At 47.7% G+C, this 19,509-nt stretch overlaps 1 pseudogene; it reads right to left on the bottom strand.

The window, feature by feature from the left end:
- Nucleotides 1-19,509, bottom strand: part of LOC138261821 (integrin beta-1-like) — a 319,596-nt pseudogene that overhangs the window by 42,525 nt on the left and 257,562 nt on the right.

Here is a 19,509-nt window from a genome sequence, read left to right as displayed (position 1 = left end):
ATTTCAATTCATACCTATCCTCAGTATGGGTCAGCAAGTAGAATCAGTCTTCATCCTTAGGACATCAGTCGGTCAGCAAGACATCAGGCTCTCAGTCAGGGAATATGAGCCCAATGAGCCAAAATACCGCAAGAATCTCTCTCTCTCCTAAAGTCTCCTAAAATCTCTCAAAATGCGCTATCTTTTCCCTCTGCGGTGTTGTTATATCAAAGTCACCTAAACTATCCCCTAATTCCCTAAATGTCAGTTAATCGTATGTCACACTCTGTCCAATAAAACTACTATACCTAATCTACGAATTCTAATATTTCTCCGTTCTCATATTGTTGATTGGTTCGCCTTGCGATGTCTTCATCATCCGGCTTGTCAGGTAACAATATTGCTGCAGCTTTCACTCTAGTCAATATCTTTATTGTTCTTGTCCTGGGAAAAGCCAGTCTCACACACATTATACATAAAATGTTGCATTAGCAAGAACATCATCTCCTAGCAGTCGGTTCTCATGAAAAGCTTCCATTAAGCACATTTAAACAATACAATAGACATTTCACAGTTTAATTCTCTTTTATTAAAAGCTAAGAAATACAGCTTTACATGAGGCCTGGAAAAATAGGCCAAGACACTCTATAAGTAAAGGCCAACAATTTATAAAGCTAAAGCATACTTCATAACCCTTAATATGACATATTACTGCATTAATCTAACAGCTATTCAATATTTCATGAGTATTAATCATTGATTAGTACACTTTGTTAACATTGGTGGCCATTCTTCGAGGTCACATTTTCAAATGTGTGCATTATTTTTCTACGTTATTTCTTTTTGTACATTAACTTATTATTCAAAATACATAAAGACTTCATTAATAATTTGTATTAAAACACCTGCGCTAACAATCCCTCCTCTGATGACTAAATTAGTCATCACACTATTACCCACAAATTTTCGCATCAGCTAAATTTCTCTTAATTCAATCCCTTCATAATTTTGCTTTCCCCTTGATTTTTCTCTGTAAATTTTTTCACTTTTATTTTCTTCCCCCTCCTTTGATTATTTTTTGACTTTTTCGATGTAACTCTTTTACATAATTTGTATAATCCCCATATCCCCAATATACAAATGACAACAATTAATATCCCTTGTAATATTTTCAATAGAACCCCATTCCAAATGTTGCTGAGCCAATTTCTCACTGAAGCAAACCCTTTGCCAACCTTTTCTCAAACACCTGGTTCTTTAAATTCTTTCAAATCAGCACTTGCATTAGTCAGATTAGTAAGTAAGTCTCTTATCTCTTTACTGTTATCTGGAATATACAAACAAAAATGCCTAGAATTAATCATTCTACAGACTCCACCATCCTTTGCTAAAAGAATGTCTAAAGCAAGGTGATTTTGAAGAGTCATAGCTCTTTCAGCGGCTAATTCAGTATTTATTAGGAGTATGGCCCCTGAAAAACTTGTCAGCATGTTCTCCACAATAGTAGACAACTTTCAAATCTTTATCGAATTCAGAATGGCTCCCATTGAGAAATCACCGCTCCAAATATATTGCCCACTATCACAGAATAGGATTCCCTCCTCTGTTTCTTATAATGTAATTGAGTCACTTTCGGAAACCTTTTCAAATCCTCCATTTGATAAATCTTTGGGAAAACTAACCCCAAATAACAGGTCCCTTACAATCCTCTTGGAAGACGGTAATAAGCATTAAGGTGGTCATTCTGACCTCGGCGGTAAAAGGCGCTTACCGCCGGTCAGAAGACCGCCATAACACTGCTGCGGCCACGGTAAACCGCTACGGTCATTCTGACCCGCAACTGGCAAACCGCCAAAAACCCGACATCAACAAAAGTCCGCCACACCAACGGCCAGCGGGAAACTGGCGATGACCAAACCTCCACCGTCACGCCAACAGAAATACGCCCATGCCATTCCGACCCACGAATCCACGCGGCGGTCTTTCAACCGCGGTATTCCATTGGCGGTACACACCGCCACGCTCAAAATACACACACATTTACAAAACACAACCACATTGGACAATTCGAAATACACACACCTGATACACATACACACACCACACCCACACACCCAATTCAATATAAAACACACACCCACATCACCCACAAACCCTTACGACCAACAAAAACTGACAGAAAGCCAGAGACAGACAGCACTGCTTAGATAACACCATCACACAGAGGCAAACCACACCATCATCCACACAATATCCACGCACAAAATACCACACATCACCACACTCACCACACTCTACAACACATACACCACCCCACACCTCATCCACACCACCCTATGGCACCCCAAAGACACCCCCGGTTTTCAGACGCCGAACTCCGGGTCATGGTGGAGGAAATAGTTCGGGTAGAGCCCCAGCTCTTCGGGACACAGGTGCAGCACACCACCATTGCCAGGAAGATGGAGCTATGGAAAAGGATAGTCGACAAGGTCAACGCTGTGGGACAGCATCCACGAAATCGGGATGACATCAGGAAGCGGTGGAATGACCTACGGGGGAAGGTGCGTTCCATGGTATCAAGGCACAACATCGCGGTGCAGAAGACTGGGGACGGACCCCCACCTACTCCCCCAGAATTTACAGCATGGGAGGAGGAAGTCTTGCACATCCTGCATCCTGAAGGCCTCGCAGGAGTATCTGGAGGAATGGACTCTGGTAAGTCAAATCTTAACTACTTCGTCCCCCCCACCCCACCTGCATTCCAAATCATACCCCCACCCCCATCACACCTACTCCCTGCAAATGTCTCACCATCACAACCCACCCATCCCAACACCTAGCCCTGCATGCGTCCACAAAGCATGGACACCCATCACCAAAGCATGCCCACTGCACATACACATCTCCCCCACAAGCCACCCTCACTAAAGCCCCCACACAGGAATGCCAGCCCTGGGGTACATGGGCACCCACCCATTGACCGATATGGCACACACTGAAGCAATAACCATACCTCTATACCCCTGCAGGACCCGAACGCCACCACACCGCCCAGGAGGGTCCAGAAATGTCCATCCCACCCCCAGAAGAGGCCACCAGTGATGACAGCAGCTCTGTCTCCCTGGACCCAGATGACCAGCCCGGACCATCGGGGACCTCGGGACAGTCGGTTCCCCTCACACAGGCAATGGCCACAGCAGACCCAACCCACTCTGGGAACACCAGCACAGCTCCCACCCAGCGGGCCCATGCCTCTGTCTCCAGGACACGTCAATCAGCGGTGTGTCCACCACTACAGGGCGCCCAGGTTAACCCACCACCCCAACAACAACAGGGACCTGGGGGCAGTGGTAGTGGGCACACGGTCCAGGGGACGGAGGCCCAGGGAAACAGGGGAACTGGGAGGGCTGCTGTGCGACAGGGGGGGACAGGCCCAGGAAACCCACTCTCCACGAGGCCCTCTCCTCCATCATGGGAGCCTACCACCACTCCCAAGAGACGATGGCGACGGTACTGGCCAGGTTCCAGGAGATCCAGGTCATGCAGGAGCAACAGTACATGGGGTTCAGGGAAGAACTTCGAAGCATCAGTTCCGCAATGGGCACAATCGTCGGTGCACTCAACCAGATTGTCACCACATTGCGGGACCATGTGGCACAACAAAGGGCCCCTGTCACTAGCATGGACCAAGAACAGGCAACCACCTCCACCGGCGCTAGTGGACAGGAGGCCCCCACACAACCACAGGCCACCAGAACCCCACCTGCTGCAGAAGAAGAACCACCCCGCAAGCGGGGCCTGAGATCTCGTAAGAAGACAGAGTAGGATGCCAAGACCCCCACCAGCATAGGATACCCCCTGATGTCATCCCACTGTCCCACATTGTCACCCTGTCCAACCTTGAACTGCCCCTGCTACACCTTCCACAGGCATATGGACAATGCACCTGTGAGACTGAAAAGCTGGACTCTGCCATGGACATTCCTCCACCATCACCCATCACCGATTTGCAACCATGTCCCTATTTCCAGCACTTTAATAAAAACACTTATTGCACAAAAATCATCAGGAGTCTGCCTGTATTGTGAACAAATGTATTAGACATAACGCAGCCAAAATGTCCAGTTACACAGTGATGAGAACATACCACTGTCACACAGCTGTAGTCCATGGGTAAACAAAGCAGAGGTCACGCAGTGGGGGCCACATCTCTGAAATTTAAAGGGAAAGTCACCAATCAGTTAACATACACTGGGGGAATAGGCCAGACAGTGGAGAGGCAGGAGACTGTAAGTAATCGTAAAATGCCGGTGTTGAATCTTACCTGTGTGTTATTGAAAATACTGTTGTATCACTCTGCCCTTGTTGTCTGTGTCGTCCCCGTCGTCTTCCTCCTCTTCACTCTCCACAGGTTCCACCGCTGCCACAACACCACCATTTGGACCATCCTCCTGCAGGAAAGGCACCTGGCGTCGCAAAGCCAGGTTGTGAAGCATACAGCAGGCCACGATGATATGACACACCTTCTTTGGTGAGTACATTAGGGATCCACCTGTCATATGCAGGTACCTAAACCTGGCCTTCAGGAGGCCGAAGGTCCGCTCGATCACCCTCCTAGTACGCCCATGGGCCTCATTGTACCGTTCCTCTGCCCTGGTCCTGGGATTCCTTACTGGGGTCAGTAGCCAGGACAGGTTGGGGTAACCAGAGTCACCTATTAGCCACACAGGGTGTCTCTGTAGCTGTTCCGTCACATAAGGGATGCTGCTATTTCGCATGATGTACGCGTCATGCACTGACCCAGGGAACTTGGCATTTACATGGGAGATGTACTGGTCTGCCAAACAGACCACCTGGACATTCATCGAATGATAACTTTTTCTGTTCCTGTACACCTGTTCACTTCCTCTGGGGGGAACCAAAGCCACATGGGTCCCATCAATGGCACCAATGATGTTGGGAATATGTCCAAGGGTATAGAAATCACCCTTCACTGTAGCCAAATCGCCCACCTCAGGGAAAACAATGTAGCTCCGCATGTATTTCATCAGGGCAGACAACACTCTGGACAACACCTTTGAAAACAGAGGCTGAGACATCCCTGATGAAATGGCCACTGTTGTTTGAAACGACCCACTTGCCAAAAAATGGAGCACTGACAGAACCTGCACTAGAGGGGGGATCCCTGTGGGTTGGCGGATGGGTGACATCAGGTCTGGCTCCAGCTGGGCACACAGTTCCTGTATAGTGGCACGGTCAAGTCTGTATGTCAGTATGACATGTCTTTCTTCCATTGTCGACAGGTCCACCAGCGGTCTGTACACCAGAGGATTCCTCCATCTCCTCGCAAGTCCCAGCGGACGGTGCCTAGGAAGGACAACATGGAGCACAGAGTCAAGCAAACCACAGGTACGTTCACACAGCTTGCACAGTACACGATTCTCTATGCATTGAATGGCTTGTATAAGTGGCAATGCAAGGCCTAGGCCTGTGTGACGCAGTAGAAATTAAGCCATGTGGGCCCTTGAACTGGCGGCTGCCTGACCTGTGAAGTGTGACAATGGGATGTGAGGTCAATGCGCTGGCGTGGCACACCGTGGCGGTAGGCGGTCGAAGACCGCGGTGCAAAGCCGCATTGGTTAACATTGAACCCTATGGGTTTCAGGAGCCAATGAGGATGTGCGCCGGCGGTCGCGGTACGCACCGCCGCGGTACGCACCGCCGCGGCCGTGACCGCCATTTTCTTTCTGCTTAATCACTCGAGACCTGATCATCCACAGGAGAGGACCTATACTGCAAGTGCTGCTGTGACCTCGGTCTGGAAGAGACAATGGCTGCTGCGACTGGGGAAAGGGCCCCTGCCTTCACTTCAGAAGAATTGGAGAAACTCGTCGATGGGGTCCTCCCCCAGTATGCGCTACTCTACGGTCCTCCAGACCAACAGGTAAGTACACTGGGACCATGTTTTGTGGCCAATGCCTGGGTTGAGTGGGGTGAATGAAAGATGGTGGGGAGGGGAGCGAATGAGGCATGGATCGCACGACAGATGAGAGTATGTGCCATATGGCAAGGATGGGGAGGGGGGCCACTCACATCGACCATGCAGAAAATGATGATATTTTTTTTCCCACCCTGTCCATGTCACATAGGTCAGCGCCTATCAGAAGATCGACATTTGGCATGCCATCGCCAAGGACGTCCGTACCCTGGGGGTCCACAACAGACGGGGCACCCACTGCCGAAAGAGGTGGGAGGACATCCGCCGCGGGAGCAGAAAGACCGTGGAGGCTCTGCTGGGGATGGCCTCCCAACCTAGGAGGGGTGCCACACGGCAATTGACCCCCCTGATGTCCCGGATCCTGGCGGTGGCCTACCCCGATTTGGATGGGCGCGTGAGGACATCACAGCAGACACAAGGGGGTGAGTACCAGCAAATTCTGCTATATTAGCGCACAGTGGAGGTGTCTGGGTGGGGGAGAAGGGCTGTGGCTATCTCTAGGCCAGGGCGATTTCAGTAGGCTAGGCCCCTCCGTAAGGCATGGCCCTGTGCCCCCGCCCCCCACCTCTGTAGGGTGCTAAGTACAGCTATCCATGGCCCTGGGTCACCTATGTGTGCATTTGTCGTCCATAGGCTTGTAGGCCAAGTCACAATAATTGAGTAGTGTACACCGAGTGCGCGGTGTAGTGCAGGGGGCTTCTGTGTCTGTCCTCTCCGCCAACGGTGTCGCCAATGCATGCACTCAACATGTCTTTGTTTCTCCCCCCCCCCCTTTTGTTGTGGTCTTCCTGTTCATGTGTGCATTAGCATCATCAGGCGGAGGAGAAGTGGCATCGGAGCACGAGGGAACTGCATCTCACATGGCCCCGGAGGGCCATGCAACCGACTCCGAGTTCACCAGTGAGACGGAGGGCGAGGGGAGCTCCACAACGGGGACCCGTGGAGACATCAGCGACATAGACACGTCCTCTGAAGGGAGCTCCCTTGTGGTGGCGGCAACATCCGTGCCCACCGCAACAACAGGTACAGCCGCCACCCAGCGCACCAGCTCCGCCCTCCAAGCAGCCCCTCAGCGCTCGCCCCGTGCCCGCTCGGCCAGGAAGGCGGGCATCTCCTTCGCCCCAGGCACCTCAGGCCCTGCCCCAGTTGCCCCTGCTGCCCTCAGTGAGGAGATCATTGACCTCCTCCAGACGCTCATTGTTGGGCAGTCTACCCTTTTGAATGCCATCCAGGGTGTAGAAAGGGAGGTGCACCGGAGCAATGCATACCTGGAGGGCATTCACTCCCTCCACCCAGTCCCAATCCCCTGTTCCTCTGCCTATCCCAGACACACCTACAGACCAGCCTGCACACACATCAACACCCAAGGGCAGCTCATCCAGACATAAGCACCACAGATCACACAAGCATTCACCCAAGCAACATCCACATGCAGACATGCCAACAGCCACTGCCTCCTCTGTGTCCCCCTCCTCCTCGTCTCCCTCCTCCCTCCCTGTGACGTCTCCACTCACACCTGCATGCACACCACCATCAGCCAGTACGTCCATCACCAGCACACCCACCAGAACACTCCGCACACGTGCGGACACCACCCCCACTGCCATTTACACGTCCCCTGTGTCCTCTCCCAGTGTGTCTGTCACCCCCTCTTCCAAACCACACAAACGCAGGCAGCCACCCACCCAACAGCCATCCACCTCACGACAGCCTCCGTCACAAGCACCTGCACCCAGACAGCACACTTCACACTCCTACAACCACATCCTCTTCCTCCACTCCCATACCCACTGCACCTACCCTTCCCACTGCTCCTAAAAAGTTTTTCCTCTCCAAAATTAACCTCTTTGCATCACCTGACCCACCCCCTCCATCTCGTAAGAGTCCAAACAGCACCTAAGCCACCACAAGCCCTGCACCTACAAGGACCATAGTCCAGGGCTATTGGAGTCCACCAGCTTCTAGGGCAGCAACATCGGCCAGCAGCAAGGGGATAGCCAGCCCACCCCCTGGGAAAAAACTACAACAGGGAAGGGCTGGCGCGAGAGGCCAGAGACGGCAGCCCCCAAAGACACTACCCAGGCACCGTCACCTGGCACATCCACAAAGGGCGGCAAGGGCCCCAGAGAATCGGCGAAGGAGGGCAAGGGCAGCAGGGCGGACAAGTCCGGCAGTAGGCGAGCTGCCCAGGAGGGCCCCACCAGCCCCATTTCGGGTGTGAAGAAGGACACCCACGGGCCCAGGACTCCAGCACAGGAGGGCCCCGCAAGTGAAAGGTCGCATGGCGACTGAGCGGAAAATATTGGCCCGATCTGGTTCCCTGGGTACACATGTGAAGCACCGCTGAACAGGGCCCCGCCGTGACAAGCACCGCTGAACTTGGGCCCTTCAAGACAAGCACCGCTGAACTTGGGCCCTTCAAGACAAGCACCGCTGAACTTGGGCCCCGCCGTGACAAGCACCGCTGAACTTGGGCCCTTCAAGACAAGCACCGCTGAACTTGGGCCCTTCAAGACAAGCACCGCTGAACTTGGGCCCTTCAAGACAAGAACCGCTGAACTTGGGCCCTTCAAGACAAGCACCGCTGAACTGGGCCCTTCCTGTCAAGCACCGCTCCGCTGGGCCCTTCCTGTCAAGCACCGCTCCGCTGGGCATCGTCGTCTCTGAACCGCTCCGCTGGGCCCTTCATCTCAAGCACCGCTCCGCTGGGCCCTTCCTGTCAAGCACCGCTCCGCTGGGCCCTTCCTGTCAAGCACCGCTCCGCTGGGCACCGCCATCTCTGAACCGCTCCGCTGGGCCCTTCATCTCAAGCACCGCTCCGCTGTGCACCGCCGTCTCTGAACCGCTCCGCTGGGCCCTTCATCTCAAGCACCGCTCCGCTGGGCACCGCCATCTCTGAACCGCTCCGCTGGGCCCTTCCTGTCAAGCACCGCTCCGCTGGGCCTTTCCTGTCAAGCACCGCTCCGCTGGGCACCGCCGTCTCTGAACCGCTCCGCTGGGCCCTTCATCTCAAGCACCGCTCCGCTGGGCACCGCCGTCTCTGAACCGCTCCGCTGGGCCCTTCCTGTCAAGCACCGCTCCGCTGGGCACCGCCGTCTCTGAACCGCTCCGCTGGGCCCTTCATCTCAAGCACCGCTCCGCTGGGCCCTTCCTGTCAAGCACCGCTCCGCTGGGCACTGCCGTCTCTGAACCGCTCCGCTGGGCCCTTCATCGCAAGCACCGCTGGCCCATTGGCAGGGCCGGATCTGTGTCGGGCAGGGCTTCACGAAGCACTCTGGGCACCATGCCTCCTCCAGAACCAGTGGAGTCTGTAATCCACTTGATGGACTGTGGCTTTGCACTCCCCAGGATGGATCAGTGGGCAACCCACCCACTGTAGAGACTTGTGAGACTGTGGCTTTGCACTCCCCAGGATGGTCCAGTGGGCAACCCACCCACTGTAGAGACTTGTGAGACTGTGGCTTTGCATTCCCCAGGATGGTACAGTGGGCATGGAGGCCCCTCGTGGATCTGGCGTCGTGGACTCATGTGGCTGAGGTGCCCCCCCTTCCCTTCCCCCTGAGGTGCCTGTAGTTTTACTATCTGATGCCCCTGCAGTGTTCTCTCCAATGGAATCGGGTCTCGTGTGTGGGCTTAGCCCATGTGTTTAGGCCCATTGGCCCACGAACAATGGATGATAGACAATATGGACCGGACTTTTGACCTATGTATATATTGTTGATGATGCAATATATTTTATTTATATATTTCATATTTCACTTAACTTCAAATATGCTATAATATACTTCAATTTTAATGATCATTTTATTTTGTCTTTGCATTCTTCCGGGGGGTTTGGGGGGTGTCACTCTGACGTGTTGCTCTGCATTGATGTGTGTGTTGTAGTGGGTGAGGGTGGGGGTGGGTGTGTGGCATATGTGTGTCCCCGTACTTTTTTGCCTCCCCCCTCCCCTGTGTCATAGGTGCAGTACTCACCGATGTCGTCTGCGCAGGCGTTCGTGCTCCTGGTAGAGGAGCAGGAAGACAATGGCTGGGAGGATGTGTAGTTCCGGTTCCATGCTGTCCAGATTCCTCGTGGAGTGTGTAGAGGTGAGCGTTTTCCGTTAGGAAAGTCTGTTTCCGCCGTGCTTTTATCGGCGGGGCAACCGCCCCGGAAAAGGTGGCGGATTGGTGGGTCGTGATAGTGTGGGCGGTACATTGTCTCCCGCCTGTCTGTTGGCGGTGACCGCCGAGCTGTTTGTTTGTACCGCCGTGGCGGTCGGAGTGTTAAAGTGGCGGGCTGTGGTGGCGGTTCCCGCCAGGGTCGGAATTCCATTTTTTGGACCGCCAGCCTGTTGGCGGGTTGGCCGCCGCTTTAACACCGACCGCCAGGGTTGGAATGACCCCCTAAGTCCACAAATATAGTAAATCCCTGGAATTGTAGGGTCCTGCCCATTCAACATAAAAGTCCATTTACTCTGAAACAAAAACACATATCTGCATTCACTCATTCCCACAAATAAGGTGTCAGTGCGCAATTTAGGCCTATAAATACACAAAGTTTCCCTACGTGTTGTGCATCTAAAGCTAATTTCCCTTGCATTTTAATTGCACTATAAGCATAATCATTCTTGTAAGTCCTTTTCTCCAAGCCTTTTTCTAATTTCTCCTTTAATGCTTTTCTTCTGTCATCTGTGTGATCTAAGAAGCTCTTCTCTACAGGTGTAAGCAAGCATGTCAAGTTATTTCTATGCGCATAAGCTGTGCCAAACGTTAATGTAGGTTCAAAGAAAGCTCTAACTAATACTATGTCATTACCCTTAGCTACTTTACTCAAATACCTAATTGTAGGAACAAACGAAAACGCAACATCATGGTTTCAGTAGAAGTAGTGAATGTACTCCTGGTTATAAAAGCTTGTTAGTAACAGACTACAACCTATCCCATATGTTAAAGGTAAGCTATGGTAGGTGACTCCTTCCTCGACTGATGAAGGAATCTGCGTACACACAAAACAATTCTTCGCATCCATTGTCTCAACATACTCAATAAGCGATAGAAAACATTAAAAGAAAGTTCTCTCTGTGCATTAGTATCCTCATGCAAATATTTCTCATCTAATGTAAACTTCTCTAATGCCGTTAGTGCAGTAGTCATCTCGAAAGCAGAAGTATGATACCAAAAACAATCTTGTACACATAATCGCCAGACCAATGCTCATATATTTACAGGGCCTAGCATCCCTACCTTATTGACTAATGATAGCCATAATATGTAGAGAATTAGAAAGCAGAAGAAATTTAAAATAACTTGCAGCAATAATCAAAAATAGACAATTCTTCTTTCAGCAGTTCAGTTTCACTTGTCAAAATCGGTTAGCAGCTTTGTCAAAATCAGGTTTCAAAAGGCAAATCAGGTTATCAATGTCTTTTCCGGTTACTTTCAACAGTTTCTTTTTCTCTAAAAATGTTCTCTCAGATTGTTTCAACAGCTCAGTTCATTAATCTCCTTCACGTGCCAAAATACTAACCTGGAACTTCTCTATCAAAACAGAAAGACAAAAACTATTTTGCCATTCTTTAGTAGTTGCATACGCCCATTCAGGGCCTGCATATTTTCGACTTGCTATTCTCTTTCTCTTCAATTTTCGATCACCATTCAGCTCTCCTTCACTTAGATCTTCTTTCATGGTTGTGTCTACTTCTTCCTCGATTGTTGGTTCGACAACCACTTCTTTTCTTTTCTCTATGTGTGATTCCAGCCACTTAAGTCCTTGTCAGTTTTCTCTTCAGAATCGAACTTGAACCTTTTCCTTGTTCGGTGGTGTTTTCTCTTGACGGACCTGCAACCGGTTCAGGAGGAGTCGGATCTCTGACTTTGATCCACCTCAACTCCTTCCCCTTCCGGATCTGGCAAGGGCTCTGCTTGTCTCAGAAGATTGCTCCTGGGAAAGCCCTCCTCTGACTAGGCTCTCCTGCTGCTTCAGTTGAGATAGGCTCTCCGATACCCTCCTGGAGGTCTCCCCCCTCGTCTCTCACAGGAGTGACTGAACCGTCCTCAACGAGCTCCGATCTGGTCTCAGTTTCTCTTTGTTCTCCTTCTGGCCCTGAGACTTGTCTCACTGTTGTTGGTACTCTCAACAACGCTTCTTCATGATCCAGTGGACATGCCGCTTTCTTCATGTGACTTGCATGAATCCAGTTCAAAATAGCAGCACACCTCACAACTGTAGTAGTTGTCAGGACCACTTGGTAGGGTCCCTTCCAACGAGGCTCCAAACACGTCTTTCCCACATGCTTTTGGATGACAACCCAGTCCCCAGCTCTCAGGTTGTGCCCTGGGTCATGGATCAGTGGCAGTGTGGTGGCCTCCACCTGCTAAGAAAAAGAGTGGACCACATCAGCCAATGTTGACAAGTGCATTAGCTGGCACCACTGGTAACCTCATTGCTCTGCCCATGAGGATCGTATGGGGTGACAATCCTGTCTTTCTGTCAGGTGTGTTTCTCATTGGCATCACCACTAAAGGCAATGCGTCAGGCCACTTCAAGTTTATAGCTGCACACATCTTTGCAACTCTTGACTTCAAGGTATCATTAATCTGTTCCACTAGTCCTGATACTTCAGGGCGTTAACTACAATGCAACTTCTGCTCAATGTTCAATGCTGCGCACAGTAATTTAATTACTTCATTGTTGAGGTGACTTCCCTTATCTGATTCTAAAGAGATCGGAAACCCGAAACGCGGTATCAGTTCCCTGAGCAGTAGTTTTGCTTCTGTGAGACTATCATTTCTTCATATAAGGTAAGCTTCAATCCAATGCCTAAAGATGCATACAATCACCAACACATATCTCAAACCTCCACATACAGGCATCTCAATAAAATCCATTTGCATTCTGCTGAATGGACCTCCTGCTCTTCCAATGTGGCTCCCTGTATTTAGCTGTTGGCAAATGACACAACAATGGCAAACTGCTTCAGCAACTGGTCTAAACTTTGGGTTGAACCAGTCATGTTTGAACAGACGAACCATGGCATCCCTCCCAATATGTGCTTGACCATGATAGTACCTTGCAATTTGAGATAAAAGGCTATTTGGTAAGACCAATTGACCCTCCTCAGAAACCCACAATTCATCTTGTCCTTGTATACATTTCAATTTGCTCCATGAACGTTTTTCTTCCCTATCAACATTATTCTGCAATGATTTTAATTCTTCCAAAATGTCAAATATTTTCAGTGCATATCTTCTTCAGGTAACAGTTCCTACTTGTCTTTGAACGATATACAGTTCAATGCGCAAAACCTTGTGACTTGATCTGCATATCCATTTCACAATTACACATAGGCCCTTATTATGACCCTGGTGGATGGTGGTATTTTGGAGAAAAGTACTGCCAACAGGCTGGTGGTACTCTTCCCCAAAATATGACAATGGCGGTTTGGCTCAAGCCAAACCGCCAATGTACCGCTCCATTTGCCAGGACGGTAACAGCCGCTGGGCTGGAGACTTTAGTCTCCAGCCAGGTGGCCGTCACTGTCCCACCCACGGGATTATGATCCCGCCTACCTCCATGGTTTTCGTGGCTTCCTTACCGCCATGAAAACCATGGCAGTAGGCACTATCAGTGCCTGGGAATCTCTTCCCTGTCACTGATAGGGGTCTCCCCTGCCCCCCTCCCCGGAGTACTCCCCCACTCTCCCCCTCCCACTCCAGACACCCCCGACATACACGCACATACACGCACCAACAAACACACGCATTCACACACTCATACCCACATTCACTCATGCATGCATACATCCATTCACATACACATCCACACACACTAACATACATACAAACACACACACATTCATACAACACAACATACACGCACACTCACAATCATGCATGCACACATGCATTCCATACACCACACACCCACATGCCCGCACACAGAAACATACACCGACACCCCCCCACACACACAACACCCCCACTTCTCCTGTCGGAGCACCCAACTTACCTGCTTGCAGGGGGTCCTCCAGCAGGAGACGGGATGGGGCACTGCTGCCAGCAGCAGCGTCCACCAGCATAACATCGGCAGACTGTTTCATGGGTCATGATATGGTCTGCAGCAGTCTACTGCCGTGGTGATGCTGCTGGCAGCAGCGCTACCTTACTGCCACCCACCGCCATGGCTGCAGCCGGAATTCCGACAGCCTCCTGGCGGAATTCCGCCTACGGTCATAATATGGCAGACGGTAGGTAGCTGCGGCGACAGTATTTTGGTGGCCGTCGCCGCGGCGGTAGGTGGTTTTTACCGCCATTGACATAATGAGGGCCTTAGTCTATTGACTTCAGATGTGCACTGCATCTCACCACGGCAATCTTTTCAGGCATTTGAATAGCATGCAACAATTCTTTAATTCTCTCGCCATTTCTCACTGGTGAACCACAAAAGGTCAGGAAACCTCTCTGTGACCACAAGTGACCAAAATCATGAACTATTACAAATCCATACTGGCTATCCGTATAGATAGTAACTTTCAACTGAGGAGAAACTCGACACGCTCTAGTAAAGGCTAGCAGTTCCGCTACTTGTGCAGAATACACTCCTAGAAGCAAAGAAGCTTCCAAGGTTCCTGTAATTGTGCACACAGCATATCCTGCTCTCAGTGTCCCTGTATTGTCTCTCAGACAAGAACCATCAACAGAGATAATTTGGTAAATTTCTTCTAATCGGGTATCTCTAATATCAGGTCTCGGTTTTGTGCACAAATCAGTTACTTCGAGAAAATCATGCTCAACATCTTCCTCTTCTTCAATTTCAGCATTTTCACTCGGGAGTAAGGTTGCCGGGTTCAGCACTGTACACCTTTTCAGTGTCACGTTCGGTGACCCCAAAATACTCGTATCATATCTAGTCAACCTTGCCCCAGTCAACTATTAGGTTTTCGTCCTTGTCAGTAAAATCTCAATAGAGTGAGGGACCGTTACAGTCAGGGGATATCCTATCACCACGCCCTCACACTGTGTAAGGCTTTGACCAACTGCGGCAACTGCATGCAAACAACCCAGTAAGGCTGCTGCGACTGGGTCCAAAGAAGCGGAAAAATAGGCTACTGGGCCATTTACGCCTCATGCCTGTGTCAAGATGGACAAAGAACATGCCTCACGCTCATGACAAAACAATGTGGAAGGCTTCGTGTAGGCAGGCACACCCAATGCTGGAGCTCTCCACAAACTCTCTCTCAACTCAGTGAACACGTTCATTTCATCCTGGTCTAATAGTATGGGATCAGTGACTTCCTTGTGAGTCAGCTTCTACAACTGTCTTGAAATGACTGAAAGATTTGGAATCCACAGGCGGCAATATCCCACCATTCCCAGAAACATCCTGACATATCTCCATGTGGTTGGGGGATTTATATGCAATATCATTGTAATCCTGTCTCTGGATCTTTCTTGAACCCTTGTCAATCTGGTGACCTAAATACTTCACTACTATCTGACAGTACTGTACTTCAGTGGAGCCACTTTATGGTCATTCTTTCCCAAATGGTTCAATAGGGCAATCGTATCATACTTGCACTCGTCCCTAGTCTTGGGCGCAATCAGAACGTCATCAATATACTGCACCAAGGTCGATTAGAAAGGCGATTCCAATGACTCCAAATTATTTTTCAAAATCTGATTGGATATGGAAGGTGACTCTGAATAACCTTGAGGAATTCTGCACTAGCAACAGACTCGATCCAGGAATTTGAAACAAAAGAGAAATTGGCTATCCTCATGAAGAGGCACAGAAAAGAATGCTTGTGACAAATCGATGACAGTGACCCACTCTGCATCACATGGAATCTGGCACATTATCACAGCTGGATTTGGCACCATGGGACAACATTTGACCACAATCTAATTTATTTTTCTCAAATCCGGAGCAATCCGAACCTTCCCACAGGGTTCCTTCAATCCCATTATTGCTGAGTTACATGGACTGCTCAACACTTCTTTCAGAACCCCTTGCTTCACAAAATCTGTAATTATCTGAGACACTTTCATCAGGACATCTTGTGGCACGTGGTACTGCGGAGGTTGGGGAAAAACTGCATTCGGTTTTATGGTACCTATGACTGGCTCCACTCCCTTAATCAGACCCACTTCTTTTCCTGTCAAATCACACACCTTCTCTTGTACCGTTCCCTGCAAATCAAGATGGAGCTCTTTCACTGTGAACATCCGGAAAAATTAAATCAAAGGGCATTTCTCATTTGTAGTTCACACTCTATTTCTGGGGCTTGGTCTTCTTCATCATCACTATTTGTCTGAATCTCAACTACATCATTTGAGCAAGTAATCAAACATTTTGTTTTACTCAACAAGTCTCTTCCCAGTAGGGATACTGGACTTGAATCACAGACTACAAATTTATGCAATCTCTGAAAATTGCCAATCTCAACTTGAACTGGATCCATAATCAGGTTTGTCAAATACTGGTTTGCTACCCCAACAACCTGAACTGTTCTTCCTGAAAAGGGTAAATTCAGACCTTCTGCAGTTCTCAATGTAGACCGTGTAGCTACTGTGTCCACAAAGAATGAAACTCTTTGACCCATAACATTTCCCTTCACATAGGGTCCCCTCTGATCTTCTTCTAAGGAAGTCGCAAGCACACATGGCTCCTCATCTGAACTATCACTCGTCCATTTACCACTTATTACATCCTCAGTGTGTAACGGGAATTGGTGCACTGTGTTACTACTTCTGTTTTGCTTTGGACCTCTGACCTGTTGAGAAAGCATCATCTGTTGCTGCTCCATCGGGCTTGAGGTATTTGAATTTGCTGTCTAGGTACCTTGGGAACAGGCTGACTTTCCCAGGACAAGAACAATGAAGATACTGACTAGAGTGAAAGCTGCAACAATATTGTTACCTGACAAGCCGGATGATGAAGACATCGCAAGGCGAACCAATCAACAATATGAGAACGAAGAAATATTAGAATTCATAGATTTGGTATAGTAGTTTTACTGGACAGGGTGTTAACATACGATTAACTGACCAATAGGGAATCAGGGGATAGTTTAGGTGACTTTGATATAACAACGCCGCAGAGGGAAAAGATAGCAGATTTTGAGAGATTTTAGGAGCGAGTGATTCTTCTGATATTCTGGCTGCCAGGAGAGCACAACCAAACTACTGAATTGTTCATAAAAGTTCTGAAATCAAGTATCATGCTATGAATGGAGATCATATGCGAAATGATGGAGTAAGGTCTTTCAACTAGTTTTCACAGATTGTCCATTATTTTGTATAGCAAAACAAGGGAAAAGGTAATGAAATAACATGTTAAAAATTTCCGTATGTTATGCACCAGTTGTGGAAAACAGCTGTTCAGTAACATGCCCAGAAGCTCTCACATTACCTTTCTAGGAGCATCTTTATCTTCATGGAGCACAGATGGTCTTTTTTATACAGTTCTTACACATTTTAATTTCAACATATCAGAACCAAGGTGAAAACCTTACTGGCCTAATTATAAAATTTATATTGCTCTTAATATGCCACACATTCTTTGCTAGAAAAGATTAACTGTGTTCACTGCAAATGTTTTCAGATTTCTCCACAGATTATGGATACATGCATAATATATTAAAGTAAGGCAATGAAAAATATTAGTCTTTAAAACCAGCAATAGTTTACCTCATCTCCAATTGATATGTTAGCACACTTTCTTCCATTTTCTCCAGTACCATTCACACCATTTTTACAAAAGGACATGTAGCTTATGGTAACACCCTCCGGAAGCTTGCTGTTTTCCAAGATTACCTCTGAAGATAAAGACTAAACCGTTTTGAGAATTAATTATTTATTATTTATCAGCCCATGAAAACAACACAATGTTTAAAAGCATTACATATGTTGAAAATGTTAGAATATGAAATTTAAAGAGTCTCAGGTATACTTAACATGCAGATACCAATGTTGCTACAAGAATTTTTATTAGCATCAGTGGAAATAACAGAAGACATTCTGTATTTCGCATACTTACAATTGATCAGCAATTCAAAATAAAGCTGTTAATGGTTGAGTTTAAAAGGAGTGAAAACTCGAGGAGGAAAGGGTAGCAGAGGATATCACGTTAGACTGATATAAATCATCTGGGAGACAGGAAGAATTCTTAGAAGTAGTTAAACTTTAAACTAGGCCATACCCAAATACAATAATTTCTAGACTCCCACAGTTATTGGCAGAAACATAACTTAACATGGTGTTGGGCAGAGGGTTGTTAAGGATTATAAAGCCTTTTGATAATTTCTTTAAAAAATAACTATTTCTAGGTTGAAAGTCAAACACATTTAAAAATTGTTCTGTCATCTGATAACTGGGAGAGGATCTATTTAAAGCCTGTGAATCTAAGCGATAACATAGTAAAGAAATTTCACCAAAAACTCAATCTTGTAAAAAAGTGCAGACTGTATAAAACCCACTGGGGGGCAATACAGATTTGGAAAGGTCTATTTTCTAGCTAAGTGGAAATATTGTGTAGTTCAGAATCTGGAACTTAGTGTGCAGCATTATTGGCTGGTTTAGAATAATCCCTTGTTAGGAGAAGACTTCAAGTTTAATTTGATATGAACCGTTAACATTCATATATGTATGTTTCACAAAGGCCCCAATCTGGACAATCAAAGTTATATACAAATTAAAACATGAGTAAGACACTGATTAATCTGACTTTGTCTACAAGCAAGTAGTTTTTTTTTCAAAACACAAGGCTGCAGACTGCAACCCACTTACATTATAAAAGTCGATAATCATATGAATCACATTGCTGGAATTTGATGAAAGTGTTCCCACAGCAGATTTTGGAATGAGATTTTTCAACTCCTTCAAAAATACAAAAAAGTTATCATTTAAAATACAGATTACAAAATCTGCAAAGCAAAACATGTAAATTAAAGCTCAATAATTATTTAAAAATACTGTCCTGAGTCAGTCACTAAGGAAGAGTTTAAATTCCCGAAGAACATGAGTAACAAGGTCTTGGTGTGTTTGGCACTTGTGAAATAAAAATAAGGCAAGGACAATGTGAACAATTTACAGGGTCAATAAGCTTACCTGTAAAATACCATTTTTAAATGGCATCAAGAATGATACAAAATATGCAACAACTGCAGAAGCTACATACTAATGTTTAAGATTTGACTCATTGTGCCTTCTCCAGAGTTCACCTTCAGTGGTGCTCTCCTAGATAGTCATGTATAAAACACAAGCAAGTTACTTTGTATTACTTTAAATGTCTTCAGTGATTTAATAAGTAATATCACTAATGATGTCAAATATAGTGTCATATGCCATGTAATCTCAGGACACGGTAGGTATAAATTATAGTTTGCACTGGAATCCATCGCTTAAGGATTTCAGAGGGCTTGAACTCGAGGAAGAACGACCCCCCCCCCCCTTTCTGGTGTTAAAATCCTCCCTCCCATGACGTCTGTGAACCAGGTCAATTGGACGCAAACCCACTGCAGAGGTTTTGGACGCTTGTTGGATATTTGCGG

The sequence above is a fragment of the Pleurodeles waltl genome, chromosome 10 (genome assembly GCF_031143425.1).
Source record: "Pleurodeles waltl isolate 20211129_DDA chromosome 10, aPleWal1.hap1.20221129, whole genome shotgun sequence".
In the NCBI taxonomy this organism is placed as follows: Eukaryota; Metazoa; Chordata; class Amphibia; order Caudata; family Salamandridae; genus Pleurodeles; species Pleurodeles waltl.
This window is presented reverse-complemented; position numbering and strand designations above follow the sequence as displayed.